We start from the raw sequence: 11,398 nt of genomic DNA, 5'->3' as shown, positions 1-11,398 counted from the left end.
TATTATAGTAGTTATATTCTTGTACATAGGGGGCAGTATTATCGTAGTTATATTCTTGTACATAGGGAGCAGTATTATAGCAGTTATATTCTTGTACATAGGGGGCAGTATTATAGCAGTTATATTCCTGTACATAGGGGACAGTATTATAGTAGTTATATTCTTGTATATAGGGGGCAGTATTATGGTAGTTATATTCCTGTACATAGGGGGCAGTATTATAGTAGTTATATTCCTTGGTTATCGGAGAAGGTATTGTAGTATTAAGTTGTGTTCTCTTAAAAAAGAAGCTTTATCCCTGTATAAGGGAGGCAGTATGAGTTTCTTTCTCTGTGCTGTACATGTTTATTTAGACCATCTATAAACAGTTTGTAACTCCACCCACATCACATTGCCACGCCTTCTTGTTTTGACCCCACCCACAGAATGGGGCCACTTTAACAGTTTTTTCCAGGGCCACTTTAAATTCCCAGTCCGCCCCTGCTGAAAACTCATATGAGCATTGCAACTATAAGTTCCATAGAAGTTAATGGATCGCAGGTCACGCATCCTCACCTATGCTCTATTCTGAATTGGGCAGTTTTCTGAATTGTTACATTGATCACTTGGGTTCAGAGCTCAGACACCCAGAAATCAGCCAATTTTCCCCTATCCCTTTTTACGACCAATCCTTTTTATTGACTTGTCCTTCCAGCCCTAAATTCTCAATCCAAAATTTGAATACAACCTTAAACCATTTACGATATGAAGACTAGAAAAAAAATTATTTCCTTTTAGCTGACTTGCATGGGTATACATGAAGCTATGTGTGACTTGTGTATCAACATATGGGAAGTATGAGTCATAAGTGGAACCAGATGCGAGCGTAAAAGAAATTAAGGACTGTCCCGTAAAAGCCTTGTAAGTGTTTTATTGCTACAGTTTCCATTGTGTATAGGAAAAAAATACATCCACGTAATCAGGAAAAATATCATAAATATTCAAAAACGATTTATGTCAAATTAATTTACAATATTTTTTTATTCAGTAGACTGCTTATGACAAAAGTCTGAATATTATGATACGGAAATAAATGACTTCCCATGATCTCCCAATAGAATACAAAAAAAGTCTGGAAACATGTAGATACTGTGCAAGAAGTTAAGTGAGAAATCTCAAAAAATACAAACTTTACCATAGATTTAAATTAAAAATATACAAAACATACAAATATTTAGCATTTGCTACATCCATAATGAACCATGATATAAAATCATAAAGCATAAAAAGCATTATTCACCCTGCATAATGAATGCAATAGATACAATGGTACATGATGCATTATACCAAAATGTGATGTAGGAATTTCATGTATGCTGGGCAAATGTTTTTTTTTATAATGAAAGGAACCCTGTCATGTGCAAGGTGTGCAGTCCGTGGGATGGGCACAACATATGGGCTTGTTCCCAATCGTGTGCATTTGGCCTTAGGCTCCCATGGACCATTGTCCGTCTAACCTCAGTTAAAAATTAAAAATGACTGCTAGGAAAGCACCCCCCCCCCCAAAAAAAAAACAATGGCACAGGTACTTAAGGTAGCAGCACAAGTTACAGTCAGGAGACTTCTGATTTATTGCAGCACCATGAGGTTCAATTTCACCACCACACAAATTGAGATAAAATTTGTGAGTTAAATGTAAATGTAAATGCCTCCTCCAAAGCTGCCGAAGGCAATTAAATCCCGACGGCATGTGGGAAGCGCCATATTTCATTTGCTCGCAATAAATCCCCAAATATTGCCAGGCGTATTATTTTTTAGCGTTTTTAAACTCTTTGGAGCACAAACTTCAACAATGTGGGATCCAAATGTCTTCTACTTCTTCTGCTGGTTGTTTAGACTGGGTTGTTATCATGCAGGGGGTAACCTCTTATTGTGGCAATATTGCCCACATTTTTATATAGACTGTAATAAAATATTTCCTTCTAGGGTAAGGTGTGAATACAACCTCAAATGATTGCAGAGAGATCACTGTAAACGTTCATAGTAGCTTCTCTGACATTGGTTGCTACTGATTGGCCAGTATCAGATGAGATTATCATAACACATGCCCCCTCCAGCTCCTCCTCTCTGACAGCATACAGGATTACAATGGTCAAATGTTGGAACTGATATCTCTGCAACTTTAAGGGCTACAAAGAAAATTCAAAATGCCACTGAATCAAGCCCTACATTATGCTATGTTTCAATGCTTATAGATTTGTTGTAGATATGGAGGTTGTGCTGTATTGTGTGACATTAAGAAATCTTTCTGCTTCTTCAGTGATATTATCTGTCATTCATCTATAGTGACTGCATTTTTTCAAAACTGTTTATGCAATTTACACAGATTTTGTGCTTTCATTCTTTATTAACATTTCCATTAATATATTCATTTATCAAGTAATTTGACGTACATGAAGTGTATGTTTGTTACTTTAAATTGTTTTGTAGATACTTCCAAGTTAATTTCAAGTTATGAGGACTTAAGCTTATGACTTGTCTCCTAAATAGGAGCTAGGGCTAGGTCAGTGATAACAAACTTGGGGGTTCCCAAACTACAACCAAAACCCTCTAATTTATCACAAAGTGCCAACACAGCAATTTAAGCAATAACTTATTGGCTCTTGCTTTCAATCATATCAGCTTCCTGAGGACACAAGTACAGCGAAATTGAAGAAATTTGGTTAACCACTGTAGCTTCCCTCCAGGATGCCTCTGAACAGTAAGAACTGTAGGGCCTGGGGCAAGAGCTACAATACGTATCTAGCCCTTTCCACGCCTACTCACTCCTTCTGCAATCCCAGGAAACCAAGGATGTGTTGCTTTAAAATAGCTTCGCATATTACTCTTCCAGGGAGTGCGCCGCCTTTGGCAAATTCAGTACTGGGGGAAACAGACTGAGTGCCCAAAGAAAGGGCCCTAAGTGATTAATCAGGTGATTAATCAAAATTATTTGATTAATTCACCTATTCAGAAGAGTATGATTCTAATTTCATTGGAATAGCAAAATTGATGTTAGTCCACCTTGGGGCAGAGCACATACCTCTAACTCCTAGAAAGCTGCTCATTTTTGTTTAAAAAGCTAGAAGGCAACATAAAAAATAAAGGGGCATATATACACTCACCGGCCACTTTATTAGGTACACCATGCTAGTAACGGGTTGGACCCCCTTTTGCCTTTAGAACTGCCTCAATTCTTAGTGGCATAGATTCAACAAGGTGCTGGAAGCATTCCTCAGAGATTTTGGTCCATATTGACATGATGGCATCACACAGTTGCCGCAGATTTGTCGGCTGCACATCCATGATGCGAATCTCCCGTTCCACCACATCCCAAAGATGCTCTATTGGATTGAGATCTGGTGACTGTGGAGGCCATTTGAGTACAGTGAACTCATTGTCATGTTCAAGAAACCAGTCTGAGATGATTCCAGCTTTATGACATGGCGCATTATCCTGCTGAAAGTAGCCATCAGATGTTGGGTACATTGTGGTCATAAAGGGATGGACATGGTCAGCAACAATACTCAGGTAGGCTGTGGCGTTGCAACGATGTTCAATTGGTACCAAGGGGCCCAAAGAGTGCCAAGAAAATATTCCTCACACCATGACACCACCACCATCAGCCTGAACCGTTGATACAAGGCAGGATGGATCCATGCCTTCATGTTGTTGACGCCAAATTCTGACCCTACCATCCGAATGTCGCAGCAGAAATCGAGACTCATCAGACCAGGCAACGTTTTTCCAGTCTTCTACTGTCCAATTTCGATGAGCTTGTGCAAATTGTAGCCTCAGTTTCCTGTTCTTAGCTGAAAGGAGTGGCACCCGGTGTGGTCTTCTGCTGCTGTAGCCCATCTGCCTCAAAGTTCGACGTACTGTGCGTTCAGAGATGCTCTTCTGCCTACCTTGGTTGTAACGGGTGGCGATTTGAGTCACTGTTGCCTTTCTATCAGCTCGGACCAGTCTGCCCATTCTCCTCTGACCTCTAACATCAACAAGGCATTTCCGCCCACAGAACTGCCACTCACTGGATGTTTTTTCTTTTTCGGACCATTTTCTGTAAACCCTAGAGATGGTTGTGCGTGAAAATCCCAGTAGATCAGCAGTTTCTGAAATACTCAGACCAGCCCTTCTGGCACCAACAACCATGCCACGTTCAAAGGCACTCAAATCACCTTTCTTCCCCATACTGATGCTCGGTTTGAACTGTCTTGACCATGTCTACATGCCTAAATGCACTGAGTTGCCGCCATGTGATTGGCTGATTAGAAATTAAGTGTTAACGAGCAGTTGGACAGGTGTACCTAATAAAGTGGCCGGTGAGTGTAAAATACTAGGGTGCAACAAAAAAAGGATGGGAACACAGATAAAAATGAGGGTGATACAGAGAGAAATTGGTTAGTAACAGAAATGAAGGTGTTAAGAGAAGTGGCATGATAGGAAGATACCGCATGGTGAAATTTGTGGCATCAAGATAAAAGGGGAAAATCAAGAGAGATGGGGGCATGCATATAAAAAGTGAGATTACGGACAACAAAAGAATGGGTTATGCCAAGAAGTCTTCAGGTCATCTACGCCAGTGATTTTCAACCTGTGTGCCGCGACACATGGTTGAGTGTGCCGCGGGGAGCCCCTGTGTAGTGCTGCCGCCGCGCCCCCGTGTTTTGGCCCCCATAATTACCTACAAGCCCCGCATCAGCGATCCCCCTATCTTCTGTAGCTCCTGCACCGCGCAGCCCATGTCACGTGACTGACGCGACCTGACGTCAGGTCGCGTAAGTCACGTGACATGGGCCCGCGCGGTGCAGGAGCTACAGAAGATGGGAGGATCGCCATTAGGAGAGAAGTTACGCAGAAGAAGACATCAAGGGTAAGTATATAAGGTTATTATTTGTATAAGGAAGGAAGCTAGGGTCTTTTTTTTATTAGTAAAGGGAGGCTGGGGCTTTTTATTAGTTAAGGGAGGCCTCTAGGGCCTTTTAATTAGTAAAGGGGGGCCTGTAGGGCCTTTTAATTAGTAAAGGGGGGCCTCTAGGGCCTTTTAATTAGTAAGGGAGGGCGCTAGGGGCTCTTAATTAGTAAAGGGAGGCCGCTAGGGTCTTTTAATTAGTAAAGGGAGGCCGCTAGGGGCTCTTAATTAGTAAAGGGAGGCCGCTAGGGGCTTTTGATTAGTAAATGGAGGCCGCTAGAGGTTTTTATTAGTAAAGGGAGGGCACTAGGGGCTTTTGATTAGTAAAGGGAGGCCGTTAGGGGCTTTTGATTAGTAAATGGAGGCCGCTAGAGGTTTTTATTAGTAAAGGGAGGGCACTAGGGGCTTTTGATTAGTAAAGGGAGACCACTAGGGGCTTTTGATTAGTAAATGGAGGCCGCTAGAGGTTTTTATTAGTAAAGGGAGGGCACTAGGGGCTTTTGATTAGTAAAGGGAGGCCACTAGGGGCTTTTGATTAGTAAATGGAGGCCGCTAGAGGTTTTTATTAGTAAAGGGAGTGCGCTAGGGGTTTTTTATTAGTAAAGGGAGGCCTTTTATGACTGTTTTAGTGTCATTTTGTGCTATTTTGGTTGGTGGTGTGCCCCAGGATTTTCTAAGTATAAAAAGTGTGCCGCGGCTCAAAAAAGGTTGAAAATCACTGATCTACGCTGATGACCAAAGAATTCTCAAAGCAGAAATGTTATCATGACAGGTTCTAAACTGCCCTTGATGTCAATGACTCCCATAGTCATAATCTAAAAAATATAAGTCATATAATAATATTGACAGAAAAAAGATTATAAATAATGAGGATCCAGAAGACTGCACAGAACAGTATCAGAGAGCTACTACTCAACCAGCAACCGGTTGGGTTTGGGTAAGGTCCCAAACTAATCATAAATTTGATAATGCCAGCAGTGCTTGTATAAAATGTGACCTACCCTAATCCATGTCTACATATGTTATCTACAATGTACCTACACAATGGCTAGTAAGGGCAGCGTCTATAAACAGCATTAGGTCACAGAAATGAAAACTCATTGGTATAGTGGAGTGCTGGCCTCTGACACGTGTTTCACCGTAGCTTTTTCAAGGCAATTGCATCTATTGGAAGCTTCTAACCATTTTTATGGGCTTCGATTATGTGTCTGCTGCAATTTGAGGACATCTGTGGTCTGCCTCGTTTTTGTGTGGTCTGGCTTATTTCACATGATGGTCTATGGTGACCATAGTGCAGTACATTCAGTAAGTGGTTAACATACATTAAAATAGGACCCACCCCTTGAGGGCTCATAATCTATTTGGAAGGTTAGATGGACAGATGAGTTCTCAGGTTACGCTTTAAGATTTGGTAAGTGGGGGCGGTCTGACACGTTTTTGCTCCAGAGCTCCAGACTATGAGGGGAGCACAGGAGTAGTCCTGGGGATGGTTGTGTTTAGATTGGATGGTAAAAAAGTGAAGCCGGAGGTCCTATGAAAAATTGGGATTACGTGTGAGATGGTATTGCAAATAAAAACTACCAACACATTTCACAGCTATATCATTATTTACAAGTTATAAACTATGGAATGGTTTTCTGTACATACAGTAAACACAAAAAATGTGCACCCCACCTCTGCACTCTCAAGCTGTAGAGTGAAAAAACATTGCAGAACCAGGGACAATTCTATACCGGCTGAAGTAAAAAAATTAAATGGCGCAAACCCTTATTAACAATTGTAAGATCGTAACATAAGTGGTCAACCACCATTGATTTACAAAGTATAAGAAGGAAATACACACCAACAGTAAACATAACACATATAAATATATCACTTCAGATACTTGACTATACACATGAATATTTCTCTGCAATCATTACAAAGCACTATAAAAATGTACCTTCAGTCACTATACTGTATATATAAATATATCCCTGCAGTCACTGCAACATTTTCAAAAATATATCCTTGCAATAACTATACCATACACATAAATATTGTCCTACAGTCACTATACTGCAAAAAATATATCCCTGCAGTCACTACAAAGCACACATAAAAATGTACCTATAGTCACTATACCGTTTATATGTATATATCCCTGCGGTCAGTACACCACATATAAAAATATATCCCTCAAACACTATACCATACACATAAATAACACTCTCTATAACACACACATAAATATATCCCTGCAGTCACTACAAAGCACATATAAAAATTTACCTACAGTCACTATACCGTATATATGTATATATCCCTGCGGTCAGGACACCACATATAAAAATATATCCCTCAAACACTATACCATACACATAAATAACACTCTCTATAACACACACATAAATATATCCCTGCAGTCACTATATCACACACATGTGTATATCCCTGCAGTCACTATATTTTACTTATATACATATTCCTGCTGTCACAATATTGAACACATAAATGGATACCTGCAGTCACTTTACCAGACTCATAAACAAATCCCTGCAGTCAAAGGTTAGCTGTAGAGTATGCAGAGCATACAATGCATATTGCCACAAATTATGGCCATGTGCATGGGCCTTATACTGTGAACATACAATTGCATATACAGTACAGACCAAAAGTTTGGACACACCTTCTCATTCAAAGAGTAAATTTACACTGAAAGCATCAGAACAATAAATTAACACATGTGGAATTATATACTTAACAAAACAGGGTAAAACAACTGAAAATATGTCTTATATTCTATGTTCTTCAAAGTAGCCACCTTTCGCTTTGAATACTGCTTTGCACACTCCTGGCACTCTTGATGAGCTTCAAGATGTAGTCACCAGAAAAGGTTTTCACATCACAGGTGCCCTGTCAGGTTTAATAAGTGGGATTTCTTGCCTTATAAATCGGGTTAGGACCATCAGTTGTGTTGTGTAGAAGTCAGGTGGATACACAGCTGATAGTCCTACTGACTAAACAGTTAGAATTTGTATTATGGCTAGAAACACGCAGCTAAGTAAAGAAAAATGAGTGGCCATCATTACTGTAAGAAGTAAAGGTCAGTAAATCCAAAAATTGGGAAAACATTGAAAGTGTCCCCAAGTTCAGTTGCACAAACCATCAAATATGAGGGCCGTCCCAGGAAAGAAAGACCAAGAGTCACCTTTGCTGCGGAGGATAAGTTCATCCAAGTCACCAGCCACAGACACATCTTTACAACAACAGTTTAGAGGAGACTGCTGAGGAAAGGCAACAAGCAGAAGAGACTTGTTTGGGCTAAAGAACACAAGGAATAGACAATAAACCAGTCGGAATCTGTGATTTGATCTGATGAGTCCAAATTTGTGATCTTTGGTTCGAACCCCTGTGTCTTTAAGCAGCTTAGAAAAGGTGAACAAACAGACTCTACATGCCTGGTTCCTATCGGGAAGCATGGAGGAGGTGTGATGGTGTGAGGGTGCTTTGCTGGTGACATGCTTGGGGATTTATTCAAAATTGAAGGTGTACTGAACTAGCATGGTTACCAAAGCATCTTGCAGGGAATGCTATTCTATCCGGTTTGCGTTTAGTTGGACCATCATTTATTTTTTAATAGGACAATGACCCCAAACACACCTCCAGGCTGTGTAAGGGCTATTTGACCAAGAAGGAGAGTGACGGGGGGCTACGCCAGATGACCTGGCCTCCACAGTCACCAGACCTGAACCCAATCAAGATGGTTTGGGGTAAGCTGGACCGCAGAGTGAAGGCAAAAGGGCCAACAAGTGCTAAGCATCTCTGGGAACTCCATCAAGACTGTTGGAAGACCATTTCAGGTGACTACCTCTAGCTCAACAACAGAATGGCAAGAGTGTGCAAAGCAGCAATCAAAGCAAAAGGTGGCTACTATGAAGAACCAAGAATATAAGACCTGTTTTTAGTTGTTTCACACTTTGTGAATCAACAATTTTTATAGTCATGAAAATACAGACAATGAGATTTTCTGTCCAAACTTTTGGTCTTTACTGTACATATATTACCGTATATACTCGAGTATAAGCCGACCCTAGTATAAGCCAAGGTCCCTAATTTTAAAACTGGGAAAACCTATTGACTCAAGGATAAGCGGAGGGTGGGAAATGCATTGGTCACAGCCTCCCAGTACATAGCCAGCAAACCCCTGTAGTATACAGCCTGCCAGCCCCTTGTAGTATATAGCCAGCCCCCAGTATTATATAGCCTGCCGGCCCCTATAGTATATAGCCAGCAAGTCCCCTGTAGTATATTGCCTGCTAGACCCATGTAGTGTATAGCCTGCCAGCCCTTGTAGTATATAGCCAGCCAGCCCCCTGTAGTATATAGCTTGCCAGCCCCCTGTCGTATATAGCCTGCTAGCCCCCTGTAGTGTATAGCATGCCAGCCCTTGTTGTATATAGCCAGCCAACACCCTGTAGTATATAGCTTTCCAACCCCCTGTAGTATATAGCCAGCCCCCAGTATTATATAGCCTGCCGGCCCCTGTAGTATATAGCCAGCAAGTCCCCTGTAGTATTTTGCCTGCCAGCCCTGTGTAGTATATAGCCTGCCAGCTCCCTGTAGTATATAGCCTGCTAGCCCCCTGTAGTGTATAGCCAGCCAGCCCCTGTAGTATATAGCCAGCCAACCCCCTGTAGTATATAGCTTTCCAACCCCCTGTAGTATATAGCCAGCCCCCAGTATTATATAGCCTGCCGGCCCCTGTAGTATATAGCCAGCAAGTCCCCTGTAGTATATTGCCTGCCAGCCCCCGGTAGTATATAGCCTGCTGGACCCATGTAGTGTATAGCCTGCAAGCCCTTATAGTATATTGCCAGCCCCCTGTAGTATATAGCTTGCCAGCCCCATTTAGTATATAGCCTGCAAGCCCCCTGTAGTGTATAGCATGCCAGCCCTTGTTGTATATAGCCAGCCAACACCGTGTAGTATATAGCTTGCCAGCCCCTGTAGTATATAGCCAGCAAGTCCCCTGTAGTATATTGCCTGCCAGCCCCCTGTAGTATATAGCCTGCTAGCCCCCTGTAGTGTATAGCCTGCCAAGCCCTTGTAGTATATTACCAGCCCCCTGTAGTATATAGCTTGCCAGCCCCCTGTAGTATATAGCCAGCCAGCCCCCAGTAGTAAATAGCCATCCTGAACCCAGTAGTATATAGCCAGCCCCCAGTAGTATATAGCCAGCCAGCTCCAAGCAGTATATAGCCAGCCAGCCCCCTGTAGTACATAGCCTGCCAGCCCCTATAGTATATAGCCAGCCATCCCCCCGTAGTGTATAGCCAGCTAGCCCCCAGTAGTATATACCCAGCCAGCCCCAAGCAATTTATAGCCAGCCCCCAGTAGTATATGGTCAGCCAGCCCCTTAAGTATACAGCCAGCCAGCTCCCTTAAGCCAGCAATCCAGCCAGCCCCTTTTAGTATATAGCCCATTGATGGCGAGCCTTTTAGAGACCGAGTGCCCAAAATGCAAACCAGACCCACTTATTTATTGCAAAGTGCCAACACAGCAATTCTAGCATTAAATTATTATAGTCTTCTTGTTCCGTACTCAAGGGTCCTGAGGACACCAATATCGTTGACAGAAGGTGGGAAAATTCAGATTGCCATTGGAGCTTTCCTGAACATGAAAAATTGTGGGGCCAAGAGCAGGAGCTTTAATGGCTGCAATTCTAATCTGACCATGTCCTCACCTTCTCTTCTTGCAGCCTCAGGTAGACCTAGATGCTTCACGTTTTGGGCTACCTGGGCCTGCAGGAGGATCCCTCAACTCCTGTCTGGTGAATTCTGTGCTTGGGCAACAGCCTGAGTGCCCACAGAGAGGGCTCAGTGCGCCACCTCTGGCACCCGTGCCATAGGTTCGCCACCACTGATATAGCCATTCCATATAAAATAAATAAACTTACATACTCACCTTCCGGTGTCCCCAATGCTCATCGCGGCTTCCCGATGCTTGTCGTGGGTCCTCTTCTGTCTTCTTTCAGCTGTAACAGCTGGCAGAGAGGTGGCCATGCGATCTGCCGGCTCGTGCATACTAGGACGTCACCAGTGGTCACATCATAGTATGCCCTGCCCGGCAGATTGTATGGAGACGCTGGAAGGTTAGTATGTAAGTTTTTTTTTTTTTTTATTGACACGTGTTATAAGCCGAGGTGAGATTTTTCAGCACATTTTTTTTTAAAACTCGGCTTATACACAAGTATATATGGTACATATAATACAGTAGCTGGATTTTAAAAGCAGTGAGAGAAAGGTTCATAGTTTTTCCATTGCTTCTTTAATCTACTATGGAAGAAGCCAAAAGAGGCGAAACCCAGGGTCGGGCAGTGACTTGGTGGTTATATGTGCATTTTTATGGTTTTTATGTGAGTAGATTTGCATTAAAAATTCAATTTTTGGGAACTGTCTACACTATGTTTGGTCTATATTTTCTCT

Source organism: Engystomops pustulosus, chromosome 3 (genome assembly GCF_040894005.1).
Source record: "Engystomops pustulosus chromosome 3, aEngPut4.maternal, whole genome shotgun sequence".
NCBI lineage: Eukaryota > Metazoa > Chordata > Amphibia > Anura > Leptodactylidae > Engystomops > Engystomops pustulosus.
Note: the sequence above shows the minus strand (reverse complement) of the source record.